Genomic DNA, 24,676 nt, shown 5'->3' on the forward strand with positions numbered 1-24,676 from the left:
TTTAATCATTGTTTATCTTAAGTATTGGAAAAGAAAATGTCAAACCACTCCTGTATCTTTGCCAAGAAAATTCTATGGACAATCCATAAGATGGTCCATAAGATCACTAAGAGTTAGATATGATTGAACAATATAAGGTACTTTATGATTTCCAAAATACTTTACATCTTCCTAGTCTTTGTGGTGTATGGTAGTTATTATTGGTCTTAAAATCATTTTACATATAGGAAACAGATTCACTTAAGTCGAATAATTTGTCCATGGTTTTGCAGTTTGGGAGAGAAAAAAAAAAATGAACTACAAAATTTGCTGACACAGCCCAGAGTTCCACAAAACCTTACCTTATTTTATTAGATCCATTATTTTAGTCTTTATCCAATATATCTATCATCTTTCCCAGATTCATGCTATCTGAAGTGTCTAAAGTTCCTACTGCTAGTCTTATCCAAGTCATTGATAATAAAAATGTTTAACAGATTGTAGTTGAAGGAAAAGCTCTGTAGTATATCACTATACACTTCCTTCCAATTTGGCAGTAAAAATAGTATTTTAGGTTTAAAAACAAACATAGCTATTCAACAAGGTAGGTTCCTTATAGCTAAGGAGAATTATATTAACTTCAAAACATCCACTCTTTCAGTTCTCTTAAAAAGAAATTTGCAAATGAAAAGCTTGAAGGAATTATTAGTAAAAACAATGGTTAGTTGCATCATTTCACTAGTGTTCATGGCATTAACTATATATTTGCTTCTTTATTGTGGTTCCAAAAGTGCTGCCAATCCCTGCGAATTTGTAGTCTGACTTTCTAGCTGAAAAATTTCCTATTACATATATCGTATGTGGGGAATTATATTCACAGGCTTTATTGTAAGCCTCTTTTTAGTGGACTAGTTACCAGTGGAAGCAGCAGCAACTTTTAGCAATAAGATCCTTGAAGATCACTCCTTTTTTTTCTGTATTGAAGTATAACATAAAAACATAATTTGACTCCCAGGAGGTTTCTCTGGATTTTTCTAATAAAAAAAAAAAAAAATAGTTTTAAAGATGCTAAAGAAACTGTCACTGCCTCTATGAATCTTTGCCAGTAAGTTGGTTCAATCATGTCTCAACTTCCCCCAGCAGAATGTAAATAAAATGCAAGCAAATGTAGCCCCAGGAAATGAAGGAATGCTTTTTCTTCAGTATCATAAGGATATCCTTGATAGAACAGACGGTTCTGCAGATCAAAATTCACAAAATACAACAAATCTTTTGTCATGCTGTTAATTCCCTTTGACTTATTCATTGCCCTAATATTTTTTTGGTAACTGGAAGCCAAAATAAATAAATAAATAAAATTTCTGTATGACCTCATGGATTAAATACTGTGTCACTAAGGAAACTAATTGATGTGTTCATATTTATATAGTGTGTTAGAGCATGCAAGCATTTTCATATACATTATCTCATTCTATTTGACAGTACAGTCTTGTGAGTTAACTGGTATAATAATCATTCCCATTAGACAAGCAAAGAATATAAGGCTTAAAAATGTTAATCAAGCTAATAAGTTAATCAAGCTAATAAGGCCAGAATTTGACCTCTGCTCTCTGACAACAAATGAAATACTCCGTCCACCATTTCACATATCTCTAAACTTTCATTTATGTTATGTATTTGGTACTTCAGTCCCATAGACATAGGATGAAAAAGTTCAATTTTTTAAAAGTTTTTTAAATTAAGCTTCAGTGAAGAAAGTTTTATAAACTGATGACTCATTTGTTTTGATTTATCTTTCACCCATACAGACTGAAAAGGAAAAGAATTGACTTTTTCCTGTTTTATGCTTCAACATTCAACATTTCATTCATTTGAGTCTTCAGTTAAACTTAGAAAGGTTAATGATTATTTTTTGTTTGGACCTGCTCACTAGAGGATTTCACTACCAGCCCAAATCCTGATCATGGGTGAGAAGTAAAAGAGCGGAACTCAGGTAAATGGTCAAACTGGAGTCTATTTATTCAAAGTTTTCTCAGTCTTATATACCCTTACACACTTACATAATTATGGCACACTGCATATGTGCTAACTATAGGATACTGCACATGTGGGACCACATAAACAACCTACTATTGGGTATAGATGTTTCCTTGCCACTCTAGTATAGCTCTGCTTTAATTACAGCATAGATTGTCACACCCCCTCATTTCTCAGGAAGGCTGTGATGCCCCTAGGGGGAAACAGGGAGTCAAACCAGATATATGAGCAGGATTCCTTTTACTGGAATAAAGGGTCTTATACTTCGCCAAGGGTTCCCCACTATCTGTGACCCTCTGCATTTTTATATTGCTCTGAAGAAATCTAGACAGATGGAAAATGGGAGAATTCACTAGTAATTTATCAATTTTTCAGGATACTTTGAAGAGCTACATTTGGTAAAGGTGGGCTTTTTGGTGGAAGAAGAATTAAGAAAAGAGCTATTTAAAGAGAAAACAATAATAACAAAAAATGAATTGTTCCTTCTCTCATGTTTTTGATATGTACAGAGCCTGACCATTTGGAAAACAAAAGCTGCTACTTACAAACCTTGTCCATGCATTCATTTTTATTTTGCTCATTTAAAAAATCCTTTAGTTTCTTATCATTATCTTGAAAGATATAACAGGCTATTAACAGCAATCTTAATGGTTGCCAATTAGAAAGAATGCCAGAAATAAGAATATTTCCAAAAATTACTTTCCTTTTATTCATTTGGCACAGGGTCATATATCTGTATGTCTCTTCTATCTCACTATTATCATCTTGACAGTTGTTTGTTTTCTACTTTGAGTGGCTAAAAGTTTTCATTTTAACCTGCCACCAAAATGTCACCTGAAGGACTACAGTTTGAAATAAGTAGAATACTTGGGAAGGGATCATTTTGTTCCTATTTGGTTAAATGGAAGAAGTGAGGACAATTACCTAAACACAAGAAACTTTCAGAGCCAGTATCTGTAGTATGTCAGGGAAGGAAGTAGAACAGATATTAGGGGAGAAAAGAAAGAAAATGAGACTGAGGTCCTTTGTATACATGTACAGGGATGTATCAATTAATCAATACACATGTATTAAGTGTCTACTATATGACAGGAATTATATGGGAGAGTATAGTAGAAAGAAAAGTAACAGAGACTGGTTTTAAGTCTTAGTTCCACTATTTACTATGTGAGTTTAGGCCTGAAACTGATTCATTGAACCTTAGATTCCTCATCTGTAAAATGGATTTAATAATTCTTGAGTCACTTATTACATAGGTTTGTGGATTTGTACATTTGTTTTTGGATTCAATAAAATAATGTATTTAAAATTTGAATTCATAAATATTTATGTTAATAATATGTAATCTTTATGTAGATCTTTAAGGCTTGCCAAGTGCTTTACAATTATCTTACTTTATCTTCACAATAACCTTCTAAAATAGATGCTTTTATTATCCCTGTTTTACAGATGAAGATACTGAGAGGCAGTGTCTTGTCCAGTGTCATACAAGTAATAAATATCTGAGACCAGATTTGAATTTAGGTCTTCCTGATTACATCCATCCTTCTGTATGCTGTACTATTTAAGTGAATGATATTTCAAAACACCTTAGTTTCATTATTGAGACCACATCCTTCTATTTTTCAGATCATCATTTCTCTTAAAGAATGAGTGGAAAAAACCCTTCTATAAAGCAAATTGCACTAAAGCAAATATAGAGATCAACTTAAAAAAAAATTAGTTGGGCTAGTCCTTGAATAACAGACAAAGATATGATTGATGGTCCCTTCCTTGAAGCTTATCCAGATTTGTAGGACTTGTGAGTATTTTGCTGGCATTCCCATACCAGGATAAAATATTAAAGGAAGACTTTTGGGAGGGCTTAACTGCAAAATACTAAAGGTGAATAAAAGCTATATTTTCTCCTATCCTTCCTTTAGGGAATCCTTATTGCTATAGCTTTTCAGGGGAAGTCTATGTTTTATGTCTATGTTAAACCTAAATTCTCTGGATTGAGCCCAGATTAAGAAGAATGAATAGCTTTCCAAACACTGGTTCCACTTCTCTTTTACTTTATTTTTTTTCCTTTTTATAATATAGTATCTAGTTCAAAACTCATCACATGATTTAGAAATGCTGAAAAGACAAAGAATTTAGAAACTTGTAAGGACTTCACAGAAACCTAGGATTATAGAGAGTAAATCATTGTTGTATGCTATCCTGAAGGGATTTATAGAAACTATGCATCATATATTGAATAGGAGCTGCTACATACTCCAATTTTCAGGAGAATAAGGGTCTTACAATGTTTTGTGCTTATTTTATCCACGTAACATATTCTAATTTGTATTATATTTATTTTGATGTTTTCTGGCAATTTTTGTTAGAGTGTAGGGATTTTGAGAACAGGCACTATGTTTATCTCCCCCCAATACCACTACCATTCACTGTCTAGCACAATGCTTTGCATATAATGTATCGTTAATAATTATTTCCTGAATTAATAATGTAAATCTCATATTTTGTAATTCTCCTATGGTTTTATATGTTCACTTTTCCCCCAGTAGAAGGCTAAAATACATATCAGAAGTTACTTTCAAAGCTCTTTCACCTAAAGATATGACAGTATTTTATAAAGGTGAACAGAATGCACTGAGGATCCAATATTTGTAAATTGGCTTCATTTGCTTTGATTTATGGATGTATAAACCAAAATTACATGACCTGCCTAAGTTCCCCCTCATTATTATGCAACCAATCAATCATTCAATCTACAGGCAAGTCACTGATACTTACACTTTCTATTGAGATTGCTTCTTGAACAACTAGGCATGAATCCAAGTAGTGAGAATCAAATGATCAAGTATTCAGAGGAGTACTTTCCATCTTTAAACAGTGTAATTAAAATCTGTGACACCAGTTAACCTATTCTTGAGTTAGTACTAAAAGATGTTTGCTTTTAGATTCCAGACAGCTTTAAATTGCTATATGTGTACATATATATAATATATTTGAATATATATTTGCATGTACATATAAACAAATGCATACATATATGCTTATGTGGGTATGTTTGTGTTATACAGATATTTCTTTTCATAATTGTACATCTAAGTGGAAGGTAACAATATTTGGATATACAGCAGGCTATTCATCCCAGATTTTGAGGGTGTAAAATTTAATAGATAAAAGGACTAAAGCCTTAAAGATAATTATGATTAATAATATTTCTTTCCACTCCCTCTCATCTAATTTCCCCTTATACATCGAAAGATGAAAAGACCATCCTCATTTTAATTATACATATTTTAGTGGAAGAGAAAGATTATCTTGAATAAATGAGAAATAACTAAAATAAGATTCAGCTATCAGTAGGTCTTATTCCAGTCCTAGATAACAAAACCTTTTCATATTCTTATTCATCAAACTTTTTCAAATTCGGAGTAGTCACTAAGTATCCTGCCAAAAACCCCATGAATACTATATAGGCATATGATATATTCATAAACTTATGTATTGCTTTTATGTGTGTGTATGCGTGTGGTCTGTATCTTAAGTTTTACTTAATAAATTCATAAAGATTACTACTAAACTAACATATTGAGAAAAGAAGGAAAATTCAGATTATGTTAATATAAGGAGAAATGTGTTACTCTTGTTGAACAAAACAGTTTATAATTACCAACTTTCGATATGTGGGCCAAAAAGATAGAATAGATTACTCATTCAATCCATTTCATTCCATACAGGGAAAATATATTGTTACTTAAATATCAATAGAGAAGAAACATTTCATTAGTTCAAGTACAAATAGTGTCTATTGTAGACATTTGATAAATAACAATTAATTAGTTAATCTATTATTTAGCAATTTAGGCCAAATTTTACTTCATTTTTGTTTATTTGGGTTTCTGTGGCATATATACCAAATTCAACTTGAAAGCCCTGAATCTGAATACCATACCAACTGTTAGCTGTTGTGACTCTAGGCAGAACGCTTTACTTCTTTCAATTTCTGTTTTTCTTCTACAAAATAGGGAATAAATAGTGCATATCTCACAGAGCTATGGTGAGGATTAGATATTGTGTTTTTTCATATCTATATGTATGCATGTATATGTATTGTACATATATATGTATATGTATATATGTATGTATATATGCATTTTGAAAAACTTAAAACACTATATCAATGTGAACTTTTATATTATTTTTATAAGAATTTTTAAAGATAGAATTTATAGATGACAAGTAAAACCTAGAATTCTTAAATGGAAACTGCATTTCAGCAACCATAATGCTGTTAGGAGAAAGACATTATAGATGACATTCATTAAACAGTTTTGATAAAGTGCTTCCCTGCCCCTCAAGACAAAATGCAGTTTTGTTTTTGTTTTAGGATTTGTTTGTTTGTTTTTTGTCCACAGATTGGCAAGATTAAACAGAAACTAAACCAAATATAATATGTCCATATTGTTTACTATTTTATGCACTAGACCTTGATATTGAAGCAAAAAAATTTAAGGAAGAACAAGAAAGAAAAAAGAAAGAGCAAACTATTACAACAAGGACACACCTAAAGTGCTGATTGGTATGGTGATCTAAAAAGACTAGTGGCAAATGTGCTCAGGGACCCATAAACACTGGATGGTTGCCTCTATTAGACAGGTGGCTGCTGAATTCTTAGACTATAAATTAAGAGAACAGTTGGAACTCACCTTTAAAAGTCAGTTTTCCTGTCAGAGTACTGACAAGGTGATCTGTGTGGCTGATTCACTTACAGGAACTGTTCAAAGATCCATTTTTAGAATCAAATGCTTAACTTCAGAGTAAGCCCAGATCTGTACAGAACAGTAGACCCTGGACTATTTCTTTTCTCACTACTTTCTTTACCAGATGACTTGTAACATTCATTTATATACAGTGTGCTGGTTCAGACCTAAGGCCAAAACCATCAGAAGACTAGTAAAATTAAAATGGTGTAATTTGCTATTTATTTTTTCATGGTCTACCCTACTGCCTTGTAAATGTTGTATTCCATTAAGCTTTTGTTTAATATCCTGGTGTTTTCTATATGTTGTGATTTTTAATTTTGAGCTTTCTTGTAATCAAATTAAATAGTGGCTAAACCATAGAGGTGTGTGTGTGTGTGTGTGTGTGTGTGTGTGTATGTGTGTATGTATACATATATATGTGTGTATACATATATATATGTGTATATAGGTGTGCTACCTATAACAATCCCTCAAATTATATATGTATATATATATATATATATATACATATATAATTTGAGGGATTGTTATAGGTAGCAATAATTAAGCACTTACTCAGCTTCTCCCACCATATTAGAATCAAAGTCATCCTTTATATCCATTTCCATACCTTTGTATCCTTGCTTTAAAATTGTGTTATATTTGCTATATACATATTTTAAAATGTAAGTTCTAGTAAACTTAGTTTTTGCAGAAAGTGTGATAAATCCACAATGGGATAAAGGACTATGAAAAGAATTCTGTAATGTCAAATGGTAGGAATCAGGGTAGTCATCTCCTGAACAAAAATAAATATTAAAATAAAGAAGTAGTCAACAAGAGGGAAGAGGAAATCACTCTCTTTATATTGGAAAAGAGTAGACATGGGAATAAATGCCTAATGTGCCAAAATGCAAAATCACAGAGATGTTCGCTTTCAGGCTCTGAATGTAGAAATTAGGAACATAAGAGTTTCTGAAAGGCCAAAGAAGGGCATCTCTTTTTGTTAATAGACCTGAGCAGAGTGAATAAAGCACTAGAGGTTAAATGCTAAGTCCTTAGAAGAAAAACCATCTACAAAGGTTTTTGGCACCAAGCTCCTTGAACCCATAGAGTAGTCCAAAATTCCTTTAATGTACATTAGCTAATGTAATTGGTTGTAATAATATCTTATTTTATAACCACATTGCATAATTTCTAAGATGCTTTTCTCACAGTGCTCTCATTCAAGTATTATTACTATTTAAAAGAGGAAGAAACTGAACCTACAGTCACAAGGTCAATAACTGGCAACTATGGGACTCAACTTAAATTATTATCTTCTGGCTATCACTTCACTGTACTTTAGAGGTCCTAATACACACCCAAAAGTGAGGATATTGTGAGGACATAGAGCTGAATTTCTCATGATCACAGCAATGGTCTCAGAATCTGCATTTTTGAAAATAGCTCTGATGTCAAATTCTTGGTGGACATTTTCTTCTTCTCCCAGAATTTTTTTGTTTCTTTTTAAGGGTAGCTGCATAGCTCAATGTAACATGATTGGTTGCTTATTTGCAAAACTAATTACTAGGCAAAAGCTCCCGTAACCTTTCATTCTACAGGCTATCACTGTTACCAGTAGTGTGATCTGACTCAAAATAATCATTCCATGTCTTTTGCCCCATTTGTAATGTAATACAGCAAACTCACCTTATTCATTTTGTACCTATTCCTGTCTCTTTCCTGTGCCTTATTTGTTTATAGAATATAAAAGGGTCAAACATGAGATAAGATTTTTCCCAAAAGAAATTCAGAGATCAGCCAGTCCAAAGCCTTAATTTGACTCATCGGAAATCTGAGACTTAAATCAGTTGGATGATTTGACCAAGGTTATAAACATATTGAGTACCAGAGGTATGTAATTTAAACTTATATCTTCCAAATTTGGTGTCCCTTACATCACTCCACTCTTTTTCTGGCATCTCTTATCATTTCAATAATCTATGTTAGAATATTTTAAGAAGTACCTAGAGGGCAGCTAGATGATGCAGTGGATAGAGCACCAGCCCTGAAATCAGGAGTTCTTGAGTTCCAATCTGGCCTCAGACATTTAACAAATCCTACCTGTGTGACCCTGGGCAAGTCACTTAACCCAAGTTGCCTCAGAAAAAACATGCCTGGAATTATGTTTATACTTATAAAATAGGATATTGCAAAGATTTGCCATAAACTTCTTAAATCCTCAGATGTAATTTCCCCATTTCTTTCAACATAAAGGAATTCTCTTTGAGTCATATTGATGAATATTGAATCACCTGATGGTGCTACTGAAACTTCTAAGACATCTTTGTATACAGAAACTAGGGCACTTGTGTTTCATTAGCATAGTCTTCAATAGGGCTTTTTCCACTCAAGTACTTGGCCTGAATTGGGCAGCAGATGGAGGGATGTGGGGCATTACTTATTGTTAATGAGTTTTGTTTAAGAATGTTTTAACAAATTGCTTGTCTTTTAAATGGAAAGATTTACATGAATTGATGCAAAGTGGAATGAGCAGAACCATAAGAACATTGTATATAGTAACAGCTATAGTAAGATAATTAGCTGTTGTAAATAACTTGGCTATTCTCAGCAATCCAATGACCAATCCAGTTCTGAAGTACTTATGATGAAGAATGCTACTCATCTGCAGAAAGAAATTAAGGAGGTTGATTGCAGATCTGGGCATACTGTTTCTTTATTTACTTTATTTATTTTGTAGGTTTGTTGTTTTTTGATTTTTGTCTGGGTTTTCTTTCACATTGTAATTTACAGGGAAATGTGTTTTGCATGACTGTACATTTACACCCTATATCAAATTTCTTGCCTTCTTAATGAGAAAAGAAGAAAAAGGAAGGGAGTAAAAAATTTAGATAATGATTTTAAAAAAAAAGAATATTAAAATTGTTTTCTATGGAATTGGGAGAAATGTTAATTTAAAAAGAATAAATACAAAAAAATAACACCCAAATTACTTGCCTTTTAAAAAAAAAAAAATAGGGATAGAACAGAAGAAACTGAGAGTTAGATGACCTAAGGAAAAAAATAAAAGAAATTAGTTTGTCTGTACTATTCTAGGATGAATATGGTGTTTCATTTGGTTTTGTTTCTGACATGAAATAAATTTAAACTGATTCATCAGAACAGGTCCTTCTTTCACAAGCATAAATTTCAATTACTAAACTCCATTTTACAAATACAAAATTCTAATATGTGGAAGATTCTTTCCAAGTTGCAAGAAACATAGAGATAAAAACAAAAGTCATTTACTGCCTCAAGATACTCACCATTTGAAAGACATAATATGTAAACATAAGCAAATTAAAAATAACTGTGGAGAATTACTATTAGTAAGAGTAAGTATTTTTAATATCTTTTTGTAGAAAATGGTCCAAGAAATTGAGGGTATTATAGGATGAATATGGGAGGCTAATAATATGAAAGCAGTATAAAAATAAAATTTGCAACCAATATGTAAATTCATATGAAAGGGTGTTTGTATTATATATTAGTGAAAATAGGAAGCCAGTGAAAATTTTTAGCAGAGAAATATCATCTGAACTATGAACTAGGAAATGTTTTGTTTTGGTTTGGTTTCATTTGGCTTGGAGTTTTATTTTTGTTTTTGTTTATTTGTTTGACATTTTTGCAGTTTGTAGTAGATTAAAGAGAATGAAGATAGGAAAAGGGAGCCCAATAAGAAATCTATTGTAATGATACAGTCTACAGTTGGTAAGGGCCTAGTTATATGATCAAAAAAAGAGACATGTGATGCAAAAGATTTCATGGAGGCAAAATTTTTAAGATTTGACCACTAACTGGAAATAGTGGTAGGACTCAAGGCATACTTAAAAGGCAAGGATGACTTCTTGTATTCTCACCATTTGTGATTCTTAGCCATATCTTTCTATAAATCCTCTATATATGCAATATCTTTAGTTAATAATCTGTCATTCTCAGTACAACTATTTTCAAGCCCACATCCTTATTGAATCAGGAAAGAATACAGTGTAGGTCATGACCATGGCAATATACCATATCTTCATTGTAGCTGGAAATGCATGAGTCTTCATAAAAATCTGAAGTTTGGGAAGACAAATTGCATCAGAGAAATAACCTTTTCACTAACACTTTTGACAGTGTGCCTGCTAACTCTGCACAGAACTCATAGGCTCACAATCAAGGGTATGGTCTCTGGCTTCCTGTTTATACTCCATCTCATGACGATGAGCTTGGCTCCTGATATGATATTGCAGTTGGTTTATAAACTACTAGAATCACATTCTAAACTCTATTCTTCCTTCTCTGAAGAGATTTTTACCTCATGGATACAGACCACTCAACCATACACCCATTGCAAAGATGTGACATTTATGATAGAATAAAAATATAATAATAGTTCTGCTATTGCTTCCAAGAGCCTGTGATTCTGAAATAACTTTTTTATTGAAGGTATATAAGCATGACCAAATTTTGTTGTTTAGTTGTTTTAGATATGCCCATGATCAAACTAATAAGATAGTTTGGTTTTTTGTTCCATCCACACTTTTGTTTCTACTATATCAGAAATAGATTAAGTGTGTAACACTTATGAGGTGAGAATGTTTTTTTTAGTCATTAAAAATTTATTTCCTGTGACATTACAGAATCACAGAATTTCAAAATTGAAATGACTTTAGTAGTCATCCTGGCCAACCTGAAAAAACAAAAGAAATTCCTCAACTGATATGGCAAGTCTTTTTTAAATTTGTATTTCTATTTGTTTGGAAGCCTAAATTCATTTCCTTCAGCATCTGCCTATGACTTCTATGATTTCTGTACAAAGAAAAGACTGACCCTGCTGATAGCTCTTCAGAAACTTGACAACAACAATTATGTCTTTCTAAGCCTTTTACAGGTAAAGCATATCTTCGTCCTTTAAACAGTCCAATATATGGCAGGATCCAAAACCTTTTTATCATCCTGATCATATTCTTCTGGAAATATTTAACTTTATTAATGTCTCTGTTAAAATGTGGCACCCAGCTCAAAACACAGTGCCTGAGTTTTGTTCTACCCAGAGCATAGTAGAATTACCATTAGCATAAGATTATTTATCAAATGCTTTGCTTAAGTCTAGGTAAACTGAATAAACTAGGTAAACATCCCCAAATCTATCATCTATCAATGAAAAGACAATCAATATTTTAAATATTTAAAGTCAATTCACAATCTGAAGTTAACCATTCTTTCCAGCATCAGTTACTATACATTATTCCCCTTCACACATTCAACAAACTGGCCATTTTGTTGTTCCATAGACATGATATTCACTCTCCTATCTCTTTATATGTGCTTTACCCCATACCCTAGAAAGCATACTTCCTCTTTTCTACCTCTTAGAATTCCTTAACTTTTTTCAAAGTTCAGTTTCAGTATTTCCTTTAGGTGAGACTTTTTCTGATTTTTCCAAGTTGAAAAGACCCAGAGTAAAGAAGACCTGCAGTCAAAATCAGCCTCAGAAATGTAATAACTTTGTGACTCTGGGCAGATCATTTACCTCTGTAAAATACCTCAGCTGTAAAATACCTCACAGGATTGATGTGAGAATAAAATAAGATGAATTAGTTAAAATAAAATATTTAACACAGTACCTGGCACAGAGTATATAAATGCCATTTAAGTTATATAAATGCTTATTTCATTCATTTCTGACCCCATTTTGCTTCACTTATAAAATTACCTGACTTTTCACCTTGAATATTTTGCATAGTCTTTCCAGTATGCAAATATGTTTCTTCTTGCATCGAATTAAAATTCCTTAATATCACTGGGAACTTTGTTTTTGTCCTTGTATCTTTAATACGTGATGTAACTCAAACATACAAGGCACCAAAGAAATTATTTTGGTTTATCATTTGATTTACTAGGAATATTATTGTAAAGTAGATGGGCTTTTCTGTACTAATTGCTTTTTTTTAATGTTTTTAATTTCTTTCTCCTTATTGCTACTGATCACATTTTTGGAACTGTATTGAATGACAGAAGAAAAAGGAAGAATACTTCCTTTACTCCTATATTTTTGGAACACTTTCTAGTGTTTTTTTATTTCTTATAATGCTGACTTTTTATATCATATATATATATAAACACACACACACATATATATATGCTTTCTAAAATATTATAGTATATATATCATATAGTATTTATACTGTATAGATAATATACTGTATTATATATAATACAGTATATATTAATACTATAATATAATATATTAATATGTAAATATATCTTATATATAATAATAATATAATATATACTAAATTATTATACTATATATACTATAATATTTTAGAAAGCCTTTCTATATTAATGCCTTTTATAGATTTAAACCTAAATGCATGTATCAAGGGCTTTATTTTCATTTTTTTGAAAAATAACCATGTTCCATGTTTTTGTTTTAAATTGGCTAATAAAATTAATCCTTTACTGAATAATTTTTACATCCCTGAAGCGAATTGAACTTGATTGTGAGGAATGACTTTTGTATATATCCCTATAATTTTGTGCTAAAATTTAATTTAAATATTTGAATCATTATTCCTTAATGATATTGTATTTTCACATATTTATATTTCTGCTTTTTAACATCATCCTTTTAAAAAAAATATTAGGACTATATTTGTCTCTGTCAGCTAAGTGATACAGTAGATATGGTGCCAGATCTGGAAAGAAGGATATCACACCCTTATCAATAGGTGCTCTTGTAAAATTGGGGTTTATTGGCTAGATTTCTTTCTTAAAGACCAGGTTTTAAACCAAAACCAATCAGATTCTAATTAGTCACCGATAAACCTTAGGCCAAGCCCCATTTGATTATTTTTGGGGTCCTGATTGATTCAGAATAAATTTTAAAAACAGTCATTTCTTCTTAGCCAGAAATTCTGAGGGTCTTCCCCTCTAAAATTATTCATTCATTTATTTTGGACTTTTTTGGATTAGATGAATGAAATTGTTTGCCTCAATTACTACCTAGCTTTATTTATTGAATGGGTACCACCTTGCTCAAACTGAGGCCTGTGGAAGATCTTAGTTTAAAAAGACCAAGCTCTCCCATTTCATCCATTGCCATTTCTAGTTTTCCTGCTCTGTATCTGGTCACTAAACTCAGACGGCTCTGGAGGGGAAGTGAGAGAGGTGATCTTGTACAACCTCCCTCATTTAAATCCAATTCACTTGCATGTCATGCCATTAACTCCCCAAAGTCATGGTCCTTTTCAGGAAAGAAAGACAAACAATAACCTCTGGTTGACTCTATAAAATAATATAGTGAGAAAATGTGTTTATAGATTTAAGTTTTATGAAACATTAGAAGTAATCAAATAAATCTACCATATTTTACAGATGAAAAGTTTGAGATCCAGGGTAATAATATGCAATATCAGCCAACATTTATATATAACCTATTATGTACCAGACATTATGCTAACCATTTTATAATTATTATATTATTTGATCTTCACAAGATTCATAGGAAATAGGTCTTACTAGTATCCCCATTTTACAAATGAAAAAATTGAGGCAAACAGAGGTCAAATGATTTGCCCAAGATTATACACCCAAAGTGTCAGAGGCAAGACTTTAACCTAAGTCTAGTTCTTTTTGCCTCCAAGTCCACCATTCTGCACTACCTATTTGTGCATGTATATGTGTGTATTAAAGAATATGGACTAGAATAGTAAATTCACTACCATAAGAAACTCAAAAGTGAGTAAACTTCTACCAATTCAGGTTGATACTATCTAGTATTAGAAAATTCCCAAAGCATTAAGAGATTTTGTGATATGGGCAGTCAAATTACTAGTATGGGTAAAATTTGAACCCATATCTTCCTGGCTCTGAGATTATCATTCCATCAACTAATGCTTCTCACCATACTAAAAATGTATTATCTAAATTCATTTCATCTATTACCTAGTTTAAAACAGTGTATATGAATGAATGTTGTTATTGCTGTTTGGTAGTTTCTGTCATGTATGACTTTCTATGACTCCATTTAGAGTTTTCTTATCAACTATATTGAACTACTTTGCCCATTTCCTTCTCCAGCTCATTTTACAGATGAGTAAATTGAGGTAAACAGGGTTAAATGATTTTCCAGGGTCACACATAATAAATAATATACAAAATAATAACTGTCTGAGGATAGATTTGAATTTAGATCTTTCTGAATTCAGACTTAGGACTCTGTCTACCATATACCACCCAACTCCATGTATATACATATATATAAGTATATGTATATACAAATAAATTCATATGTATATATACACACATGTGTATACCTCAGCATATTTAATGTAAGTGCTTATATACATAGGCATCCATGTATGGGTATTATGTGTTGTTTTGTATACATCAAACATGGTGTGTGTTTATATACATGTATTGATTACATGTTCATCTATATGCATTGTGCAAAAGTGTATTTGGTATGTATGTTCATGTGTATATAATGGTCTGTTGGAGGCAGACTGGCTCTCAAGAGCCAATTGTTAAATTTTCAGTGTGAACATGCATACCTAAAAAATCAGCAAATGTTACAAATCCAGGACTTGATTGATTGTTTTGTTGATTATCTAGACTTGATAAAATGATGGGGAAAATATCAATAATTCACATAAAGTTTTAAAGTGCATAAATACTTTTTAAAAGCTAGTTGTCAAACCAATATTCCTCTATCAAAGAGACAGAAATACAGATCGATTTATGACAGAGAAGTAAATAGGCAGAGGTAGATAGATATAAAACAGGTAATAGATAAATGCATGGTTGGATAGATGGATACCTAAGAGGAAGTGTAGCTTAATGGAAAATGCAACCTAGAATTAAGGAATAACTGGAAAGAAGTTTTGCCTCCAATAAATAATCTACACAATCAAATTGATTGAGGGTTAGTAACTTCACCTAGCATTTCCTTAGTAAATCCTAGATTATGTATAACAGGGGAGTTACAGATTTGCAGGGGTGAAATGTTCTCTGCACCAATGAAATCCATAGTCTAGATGTTCTTTCTCTTAGGAGAAAAAAAAGTCACATATAACACTAAAAATATTGGTATAGGACAATATTTGATTATTTAGTATCTAATTTGAATTATAAATGAATAAGTCCATTATTTTGATATACCACTGAAATACCCATATTGAAACATTTTCCCCATCTCCAGTGTTTGGGAGCAGACATGAACCAGATATAGGAAATTATAGATGTTCTACAGAAGAAACTTGAAACTGTTTTGCTCACTGGTCCTGTAATTCAGAGGAATTACTATGTTTAGACTGACAATAAATAGGGCTCAATAAATTTCAGAAAGTATTCTTTGTTGAACTAATTGTATAAGCCTTTCTTTTTGACCTTTGAATTTTACAGAAGTTGCTTGGTCCCAAGATTTTAAAACTAATATATGTATGTGCAAAGCACTAAATCCATGTTTTATGGCTTAAAGTAAAGCAGTAATAAACCCATATAAGAAAAAAAAATCTGGAAATCTTGGTAGTCATGAAGAAGAAGTCTTACTGGTTTTACTAATTCACCAAAGGATAATTGCCAAAGTTGCTCCAGACCTTTGAGAGTTTATATAACATTGAAGTTATATAATGCATGCATTCCCCCACCCCCCTTAGCATTCAGAATTACTCAAACCCTATGAGACTTTAGAGGCCGAAGAATAGTCCAGAGACCAAACAGAAAGGCACAAGAGCCTCATTATATCTACTAATTCAACAATGGAAAATTGCAGAAAATCACCAGTGATTTCTAGGGCTCTATAAAGTACAACAATTATACATAATATCTTCAGGCAGGTTGAAGAGGAAATTATATAGTAAACTAACCTTCATAAACCAAGATCCAAAGTAGAATTTGCTTAAACAAGATTATTTTTCTGTTCCTAGCTCAGAATCAGGCTTTCAAATTGGTAAGAAATTGATTGTGAGTTGGAGTTATACTGTTTTAGTTATGGAGTCATATGTAGATAGCAAACAAAAATAATTATCTGTTAAAAACTTGAAAATGGATATTTAATTAAATAACTTATGTCATATCTTTTTATAATTTATGCATGAATAATAATGATAGTTATAACCAACATTTATATGGCCCCTACTACATATCAGGTACTACTTTAAGTGCTTTTAAGATATCTCATTTTATAATGATATTTCTCAATTTCTGTCAAAAGGTATTTCAGCAGTTTTAAAATCAGAACATTTGCATTGAGGCTTATTTTGAACCTATAAATTTCATTGTATTTTTGATTGACTAGAAGAAAAAAAGCTACTTATTTAAATTATCTCAATCACCTATGAATAAAAAAAGGCACAAAAAGCACTCATTTTTTAACTCATAGAAAAATATGATGATTTCAGAAAATAGGAAAAACATCCTTTTAACATTTATATCTTTCTGTCTCTTTATATGACTATAACTAAGATTACCAACATTTTCTTTTCTGGTTCTTCACAAAGATCAGAAAATGTATAATAATTTAAATTTGATTCATATGTTTTCACATTATAATAGATTTCACTCTCATGTAAGCCTTAATACTTAAAATCATAGAGAGAAATTGGCCTGAATATATATGTAATATTTATTTTTTCCCTCATATTTAATAAATTTGCAAGTAGGAAAGGTCTCCAGAATATATGTGCTCTATATTCTACACTTTATTCATTTTTCCTAAAAAGGAAAGTATTAGTGATGGAATCAAGTCATCTCTACCATCTGCTTTCTCTTCTCTTACTCTTCAATTTCTGAATGTTGCAAGAAAAAATAATAAAGCTATGCCCACTGACTTCACAATAAATAAAGAAATTACAACTCATTCTTTATTATTATTATTTATTTTTGTATTATTAATCATTTTTCATCCCTCATTGATGAGCATAGTATTTACAGGGTATATTCAAACATATTCTTTTTCTAGTTGTTGTTCTGTCTCACAGTCTCAGGGTAAAGAGGAGCACTAGCACATAAGAACATCAAGAATAGATTAGGGACCCTCCTATACCTTCAGGGCACAATAGAATGCTTGCTGTCCCTCACAGAACTGAGCATAGGCCAAAACAATAGTAAACATACTTCTTGGATCATAGGACTTTAGAAGAACTGAAAACTTATTGAAAATACCTGCACAAAATATCTAGAGCTTGGGATATTGCATCCTCTTCCCTGGAAACAGAGCCTAAATTTAAGAAAGACTTAAAAGCCAAGTAAGTCTGGGAAAATGAGCAAATAATAGAAAAACATTCTGACCATAAAAAGTTACTAGAGTGACAAGAAAGATCAAGACACACCTTTAGAAGAAGATAACAGATCAAAGCTCCCATATCCAAAGTCTCCAAGAAAAATGAGAATTGGTCTCACATCATGGAAGAGCTTTTTTCAAGGGAATTTCAAAAGGTATTTTTAAAATTGAGTAAGAGGGGGAGGATTATGGAAAGAGTGTGGAGTAAACTGGTAAATTTCTAGCTCTCCAGATTTCCCCTACAAATAGAAGAAATTTGCACCTCCAGGTGAATATAGACTGGTGAAAAATCAAGAAGATTTGGGGTAGAACAGGATTCTCCATATAAAACCCAAGAAGATTGGGGACAGGGAGAGGGATTAATCTGTGTAAAATGAAGACACATTTGTGCTAGCTTCAAAGAAACCAAGTGGAGAATCCTTGGGTTGGATGATTTGACTGCAGTCTCAGCAGGAACCACTCTTTATGGAGTCAGGATTTGAGTTTAGGAAGACAGAGTAAACCTTGGCTGATTAGGAATACCAGGCTCAGCTGTGTTGCAGAGGTGTGGCCCTAGGTAAGAAGGAACAATGGGGCAGGGTTGCTGTTGGCTGTGGACACTTGCTGCAAGGTGGAGTTCAGTTCCACATCAAAGGGAAGAGCTCAAGTGAAGTTAGAAACACTATCCCTCCACCCCAAGATTAAAGGTGCTTACATTAATACCACTTATTAAAAAAAAAATAATAAAATAAAAAAAATAAAAAAATAAAAAAATAAAAAACAGCAAAGAAGAAAGAATCCTACCAAAGAAAAAGAAACTTACTAAGAGAACAGGAAAGGGCTTCTTTTCAGAAAAGGACACCAAATTAAAAAGAGCTTCTCCTATACCAAATAGTAATCTGAAATGACTCCTGCCCAGAGAAAGATTATAGGACAAATGAGACACATTGACTTAATTAATAAATTGGGTAAGGGGAGACCAGTGAAGCTATGAAAGACCAAGAAATAACAAATCAAATTCCAAAAAATGAAAAAAAACAACAAAAAGTAAAAATCAGTCCCCATAGCCCTCTCTATGAGTGCAGATAGCTCTCTCCTTCACAAGACCATTGCAACTGTCCTGTATCACCTCTCTGTTGAGAAGAGCCATGTGAATGATTTTTTTAAATTTTTCTTTATTGTAGTAAGCTTATTTATTTTTAATACACATTGCTTTATGAATCTCCATGGAAGAGATAAGAAATCAGAAAAAAAAAAAAAGTGAACATAGCATGTATTGATTTACATTCAGGCGCCTTAGATTTTTTTTCTAGATACCAATGATATTTTCTGTACAAAGTTGTATTGGAATTGCTTTGGATCACTGAACCACTGAGAAGAATCAAGCTTTTCATAGTTGATCACTGCACATTCTTGCTGTTATTGTGTACTATGAATTCCTGGTTTTGCTTGTTTCACTCAGCATCAGTTCATGTAAATCTTTCCAGGCCTTTCTATCATAAGCTTGTTCATCTTTGTTATAGAATAATAATAATCCATTACCATCATGTACCACAGTTTGTTCAGTCATTCTCCAACAGATGAGCATCCACTTCTTTCCCAATTCTTTGCTGCCACAAAAAAAGCTGCTACAAACATTTTTGCATATGTATGTAGAGGGCTGAAACTCTTGCCTTGATGCACTGAGGTCTGTTCGAGCACTTAAGGCTAATTACCAATTGGACAATACTCTATGGACATGTGCCCTTCCCACTATCCAGTGCTGGCTCAATAATTGGTGTATACAGATAACTGTAGACGGGACTAGGGGGTGGAGTAAGACTAGCCAAAATCACTTTGGTGGTAGATGAGGAAGAAGGAAGTTGCAGAGATTCTGCTTTTATCTAATTCAATCCTACCTCTAAAGACCAAGAATAAAGACTAAGAACTTTTGTTTATCCTGACTCTGGTTGATTCTAAAGTATCCAAGGTGCTAACACTGTCATCACACATGTAGGTCCTATTTCTTCCTTTAAGATTTCCTTGGGATACAGAGCCAGTAATTGCACTCCCGGATCAAAGGGCATAAACAGTTCCATAGCCCTTTGGGCATAGTTCCAGATTGCCCATCAGAATGATTGTATTATTTCACAATTCTACCAACAATGCATTAATTCCCCAGTTTTTCTATATCCCCTCCAACATTTATCATTATCTTTTACTGCCATCTTAAGTTGGAGAGTTAAGAAGTGGTATGTCAGAAGCGTTTTAATTTGCATTTCTCTAACCATAGTGAATTAGAGTATTTTTTTCATATAACTATAAATGGCCTCAATTTCCTGATCCAAAACTTTTCTATTCATATACTTTGACCATTAATTAACTGGGAAATGACTTGTAGTCTCGTAAATTTGACACAGATCTTTATATATTTTAGAAATGATACCTTTATCAGAAGCATTGTAAAATTTTCTCCCCAGCTTTGTATTTCCCTTTAATCTTGTTTCCATTGTTTTTGTTTGTGCAAAGTTTTTTTTTTAACTTAATGTAATCCAAATTTTCCTTTTTGTCTTTCATAATGTTCTCTTATTCTTCTTTGATTATACATTTCTCCCTTCTTCAAAGATCTGATAGGTAAATTATCCCTTATTCTCCTAATTTGATTATGGTATCATTCTTTATGCCCAAATCATGTACCATTTTGACATTACTTTAGTATGTGGTATAAGATGTAGGTCTATGCCGAGGTCATGACACATTATTTTCCACTTTCCCAGAAATTTTTGTCAAATGGGGAATTCTTTTTTTTTTCCATTTTTCTTTTTTTCTTTTTTTATTTAGTAGCCTTTTATTTACAGGTTATATGCATGGGTAACTTTACAGCGTTAACAATTGCCAAACCTCTTGTTCCAATTTTTCACCTCTTACCCCCCACCCCCTCCCCTAGATGGCAGGATGACCAGTAGATGTTAAATACATTAAAATATAAATTAAATACACAATAAGTATACATGACCAAAACATTATTTTGCTGTACAAAAAGAATCAGATTCTGAAATATTGTACAAGTAGCTTGTGAAGGAAATCAAAAATGCAGGTGGGCATAAATATAGGCATTGGGAATTCAATGTAATGGTTTTTAGTCATCTCCCAGAGTTCTTTCGCTGGGCGTAGCTGGTTCAGTTCATTACTGCTCCATTGGAAATGGTTTGGTTGATCTCGTTGCTGAGGATGGCCAGGTCCATCAGAACTGGTCATCATATAGTATTGTTGTTGAAGTATATAATGATCTCCTGGTCCTGCTCATTTCACTCAGCATCAGTTCGTGTAAGTCTCTCCAGGCCTTTCTGAAATCATCCTGTTGGTCATTTCTTACAGAACAGCAATATTCCATAATATTCATATACCACAATTTATTCAGCCATTCTCCAACTGATGGACATCCATTCAGTTTCCAGTTTCTAGCCACTACAAAAAGGGCTGCCACAAATATTCGTGCACATACAGGTCCAAATGGGGAATTCTTATTCCAGAAGCTGGAGTTTGGGGATTTATCAAATACTTGGTTGGCTATAGACTTTGATCATTGTGTCATGTTTATCTAATCTATTCTTTCTTTTTTTTAGTCACTAGTAAATGGTTTTGATTATTGCTACTTTAAAATATAGTTTAGATCTGGCATTGCTAAGCCACCTTCCTATGATTTTTTCATCAATTCCTTTGATATTTTTGATCTTTTTTGTTCTAGATGAATTTTGATATTATTTTTTTCTAGTTCTATGAAATGATGCTTTGGCAGTTTGATTGGTATGGCACTGAACAAGTAGATTAAGTTAGGCAGAATTATCATTTTTATTAACTTATCTTAGCCTAATCTTGGACAATTGATATTTTTCTAATTCGTTAGATCTGATTTTTTAATTGTATGGGAAGTGTTTTATAATTGTGTTCATATTAGTTTGGTTTGTCTTGGCACGTAAACCTCCAAATATTTTATTTTGTCTACAGTAATTGTAAATGCAATTTCTCTTTCTATCTCTTAGTGATGGGCTTTTTCGGTAATATAGAAGTGCTCATAATTTGTGGGGTTTATTTTATGTCCTACAACTTTGCAAAAACTGTGAATTGTTTCCAGCAAATTATTTGGGTGATTTTCAAGGATTCTCTAAGTATGTCATCATGATATCATCTGCAAAGAGTGATAGTTTCATTTCCTCATTGCCTATTGCAATTTTTAAAAATTTCTTTTTCTTTTGTTATTGCTAAAGCTAACATTTCTAGTACAATATTGAATAGTAGTGATGATAATGGGCATCCTTGTTTCACCCTTGATTTTATTGGGAATGTGTCCAGCTTCTCTACATTACAAATAATGCTTGCTGTAGGTTTTACATAGATGCTACTTATTATTTTGAGGAAAACTCCCTTCCTCCCTTTGCTCTCTAGTGTCTTCAATAGGAATGGGTGCTGTATTTTGTCAAAAACTTTTTCTGCATTTATTGAGATTATCACATGATTTCTGTTGGTTTTGTTATTATAAGGTCAATTATGACAATAGTTTTCCTGATTTTGAACTAGACCTGCATTCCTCATATAAATTCTACTTGGTCATAGTAGATTATCTTGCTGATAAATTGTTGTAAATGTTTGTTAGAATTCTCTTGTGAATTCATCTGCTTCTGGAGATTTTTTATTAGGAAGTTCATTAATGATTTGTTCAATTTCTTTTTTCTAAAATAGGACTATTTAAGTATTTTGTTTCTTCTTCTGTTAATCTGGGCAATTTATATTTTTGTAGTCATCCATTTCAGTTAGATTCTCAGACTTGCTGACATAGAGTTGCACAAAATAGCTCCTAATTATTGCCTTAATATCTTTTTCATTGGTGATGAGTTCACCTCTTTCACTTCTGATGTTGGTGATTTGAATTGTTCCCTTCCTTTTTCTGATCACATTAACCAAAGGTTTATCTGTTTTATTAGTTTTTTTTTTTTCATAAAACCCAACTCTTGGTTTTGTTAATTCATTCAATAGTTTTTTTAGTCTTAATTTTATTAATCTCTTTTTTGAGTTTCAAAATTTCTAATTTGGTTTTTAATTGGAACATTTTAATTAACTATTTTTCTAGATTTTTAAAATTGCATGCCTAATTCATTGATCTCTTTCTCTATTTTATTTATATAGCTTTTAGAGATATAAAATTTCTCCTAATAACTGCTTTGACTACAACCCATAGGTTTGGGTATGTTGTCTCATTATTGTCATTTTCTTGGATTAAATTATGGATTGTTTCTGTGATTTGTTGTTTGACCCATTCATTTTTTAGAATTTAGATTATTGAGCTGAAGAATGCTTCTATGCACTTCTTTTTCCTGGGACAGAAATCTGTGGATTATCAGACTAATTGTGAGACTTCCAATAAAAGTAGAGAAGGAACAAAGTGAGACCATGAACCCCAGCATAACTAGGGGGACATGGCCATGCCTACCTCATGTAAAGAAACCTGGGAATACTGGCCCCAGGACAGCATAAAGCCATTCTCACCAGTAAAACTCAGCCTTTTTTCCTTAGAACAAACATCAACCTTTAAAAATGAGCAAAAGAGCAAAAAGAGCTCTGACCATAGATAAGGAAGCACAGACCTCAAATCTTGAAGACACTAAAGGCAAAATGTCTACAGATGAAGCCTCAAAGGATGATATGAGTTGCTCTCCAACTCAAAAGGCTCTGTTGGAAAAATTCAAAACAGATTTTAAAAGAGAGAAGAAAAATGAAGAAAAGAAAATGAGAGCTTTGTAGGGGAGTCTGGAAAAGGAAACACAGAAACTGAAGAAAATCACTTCTTAAAAATAGATTTGGTGAAATGGAAATAGAAAAAAATCCTTAAAATAATTTAGCAAAATGGAAAAAAAATCCAATGAATAAACAACTAATTAAAAAGTTCAATTGGTGGTCAAATGCAAAAGGAAGGGGAAAAAAGGCTAATTGAAGAAAATAAATCACTAAACATTAGGATTGAACAAATTGAACTGAGTGACACATTGGGACATCAAGAATAAGTAAAACAAAACAAAAGAAGAAGAAAATGTAAAATAAAATGAACCTAGACAACATTTTTAAAGAAATCATCAAGGAAAATTGTTCTGATATCTTAGACAAAAGGGCAAAATAGCCATTCAAAGAATCCATTTATAAACTCCTGAAAGATACCCCAAAATGAAAACTCAAGGAATGTTGTAACTAAGTTCCAGAATTGTCAGATCAAGGAGAAAATACTGAAAGCAGCCCTTTCTAATATTGAAACAATTCTAATATTGAAAAGTCACAATCAGAATTACCAAAGACTTAGCAGCTTCCACCTTAAAGGATCAAAGAGCCTGGAATATGATATTCTGAAGAGCAAAGGATCTTGGACTGAAGCCAAGAATCAACTAGAAAGCAAAATTAAACATTAGCTTTCAAGGAAAAGATGGATATTCAATGAAAAGGGGAATTTTTTGTTTATTTTTGATGTAAAGACCAGAGCTGAACAGATAATATGCTCTTCAAATACACAACTCAAGAGAAACATAAAAAGATTAAAAAGGGGAAGAAAACTACATTTGTTTTGTTTTGATTTTTTTCTGAGTCAATTGGGGTTAAGTGACTTGCC

The sequence above is a fragment of the Sarcophilus harrisii genome, chromosome 1 (assembly GCF_902635505.1).
Source record: "Sarcophilus harrisii chromosome 1, mSarHar1.11, whole genome shotgun sequence".
Classification (NCBI taxonomy): domain Eukaryota; kingdom Metazoa; phylum Chordata; class Mammalia; order Dasyuromorphia; family Dasyuridae; genus Sarcophilus; species Sarcophilus harrisii.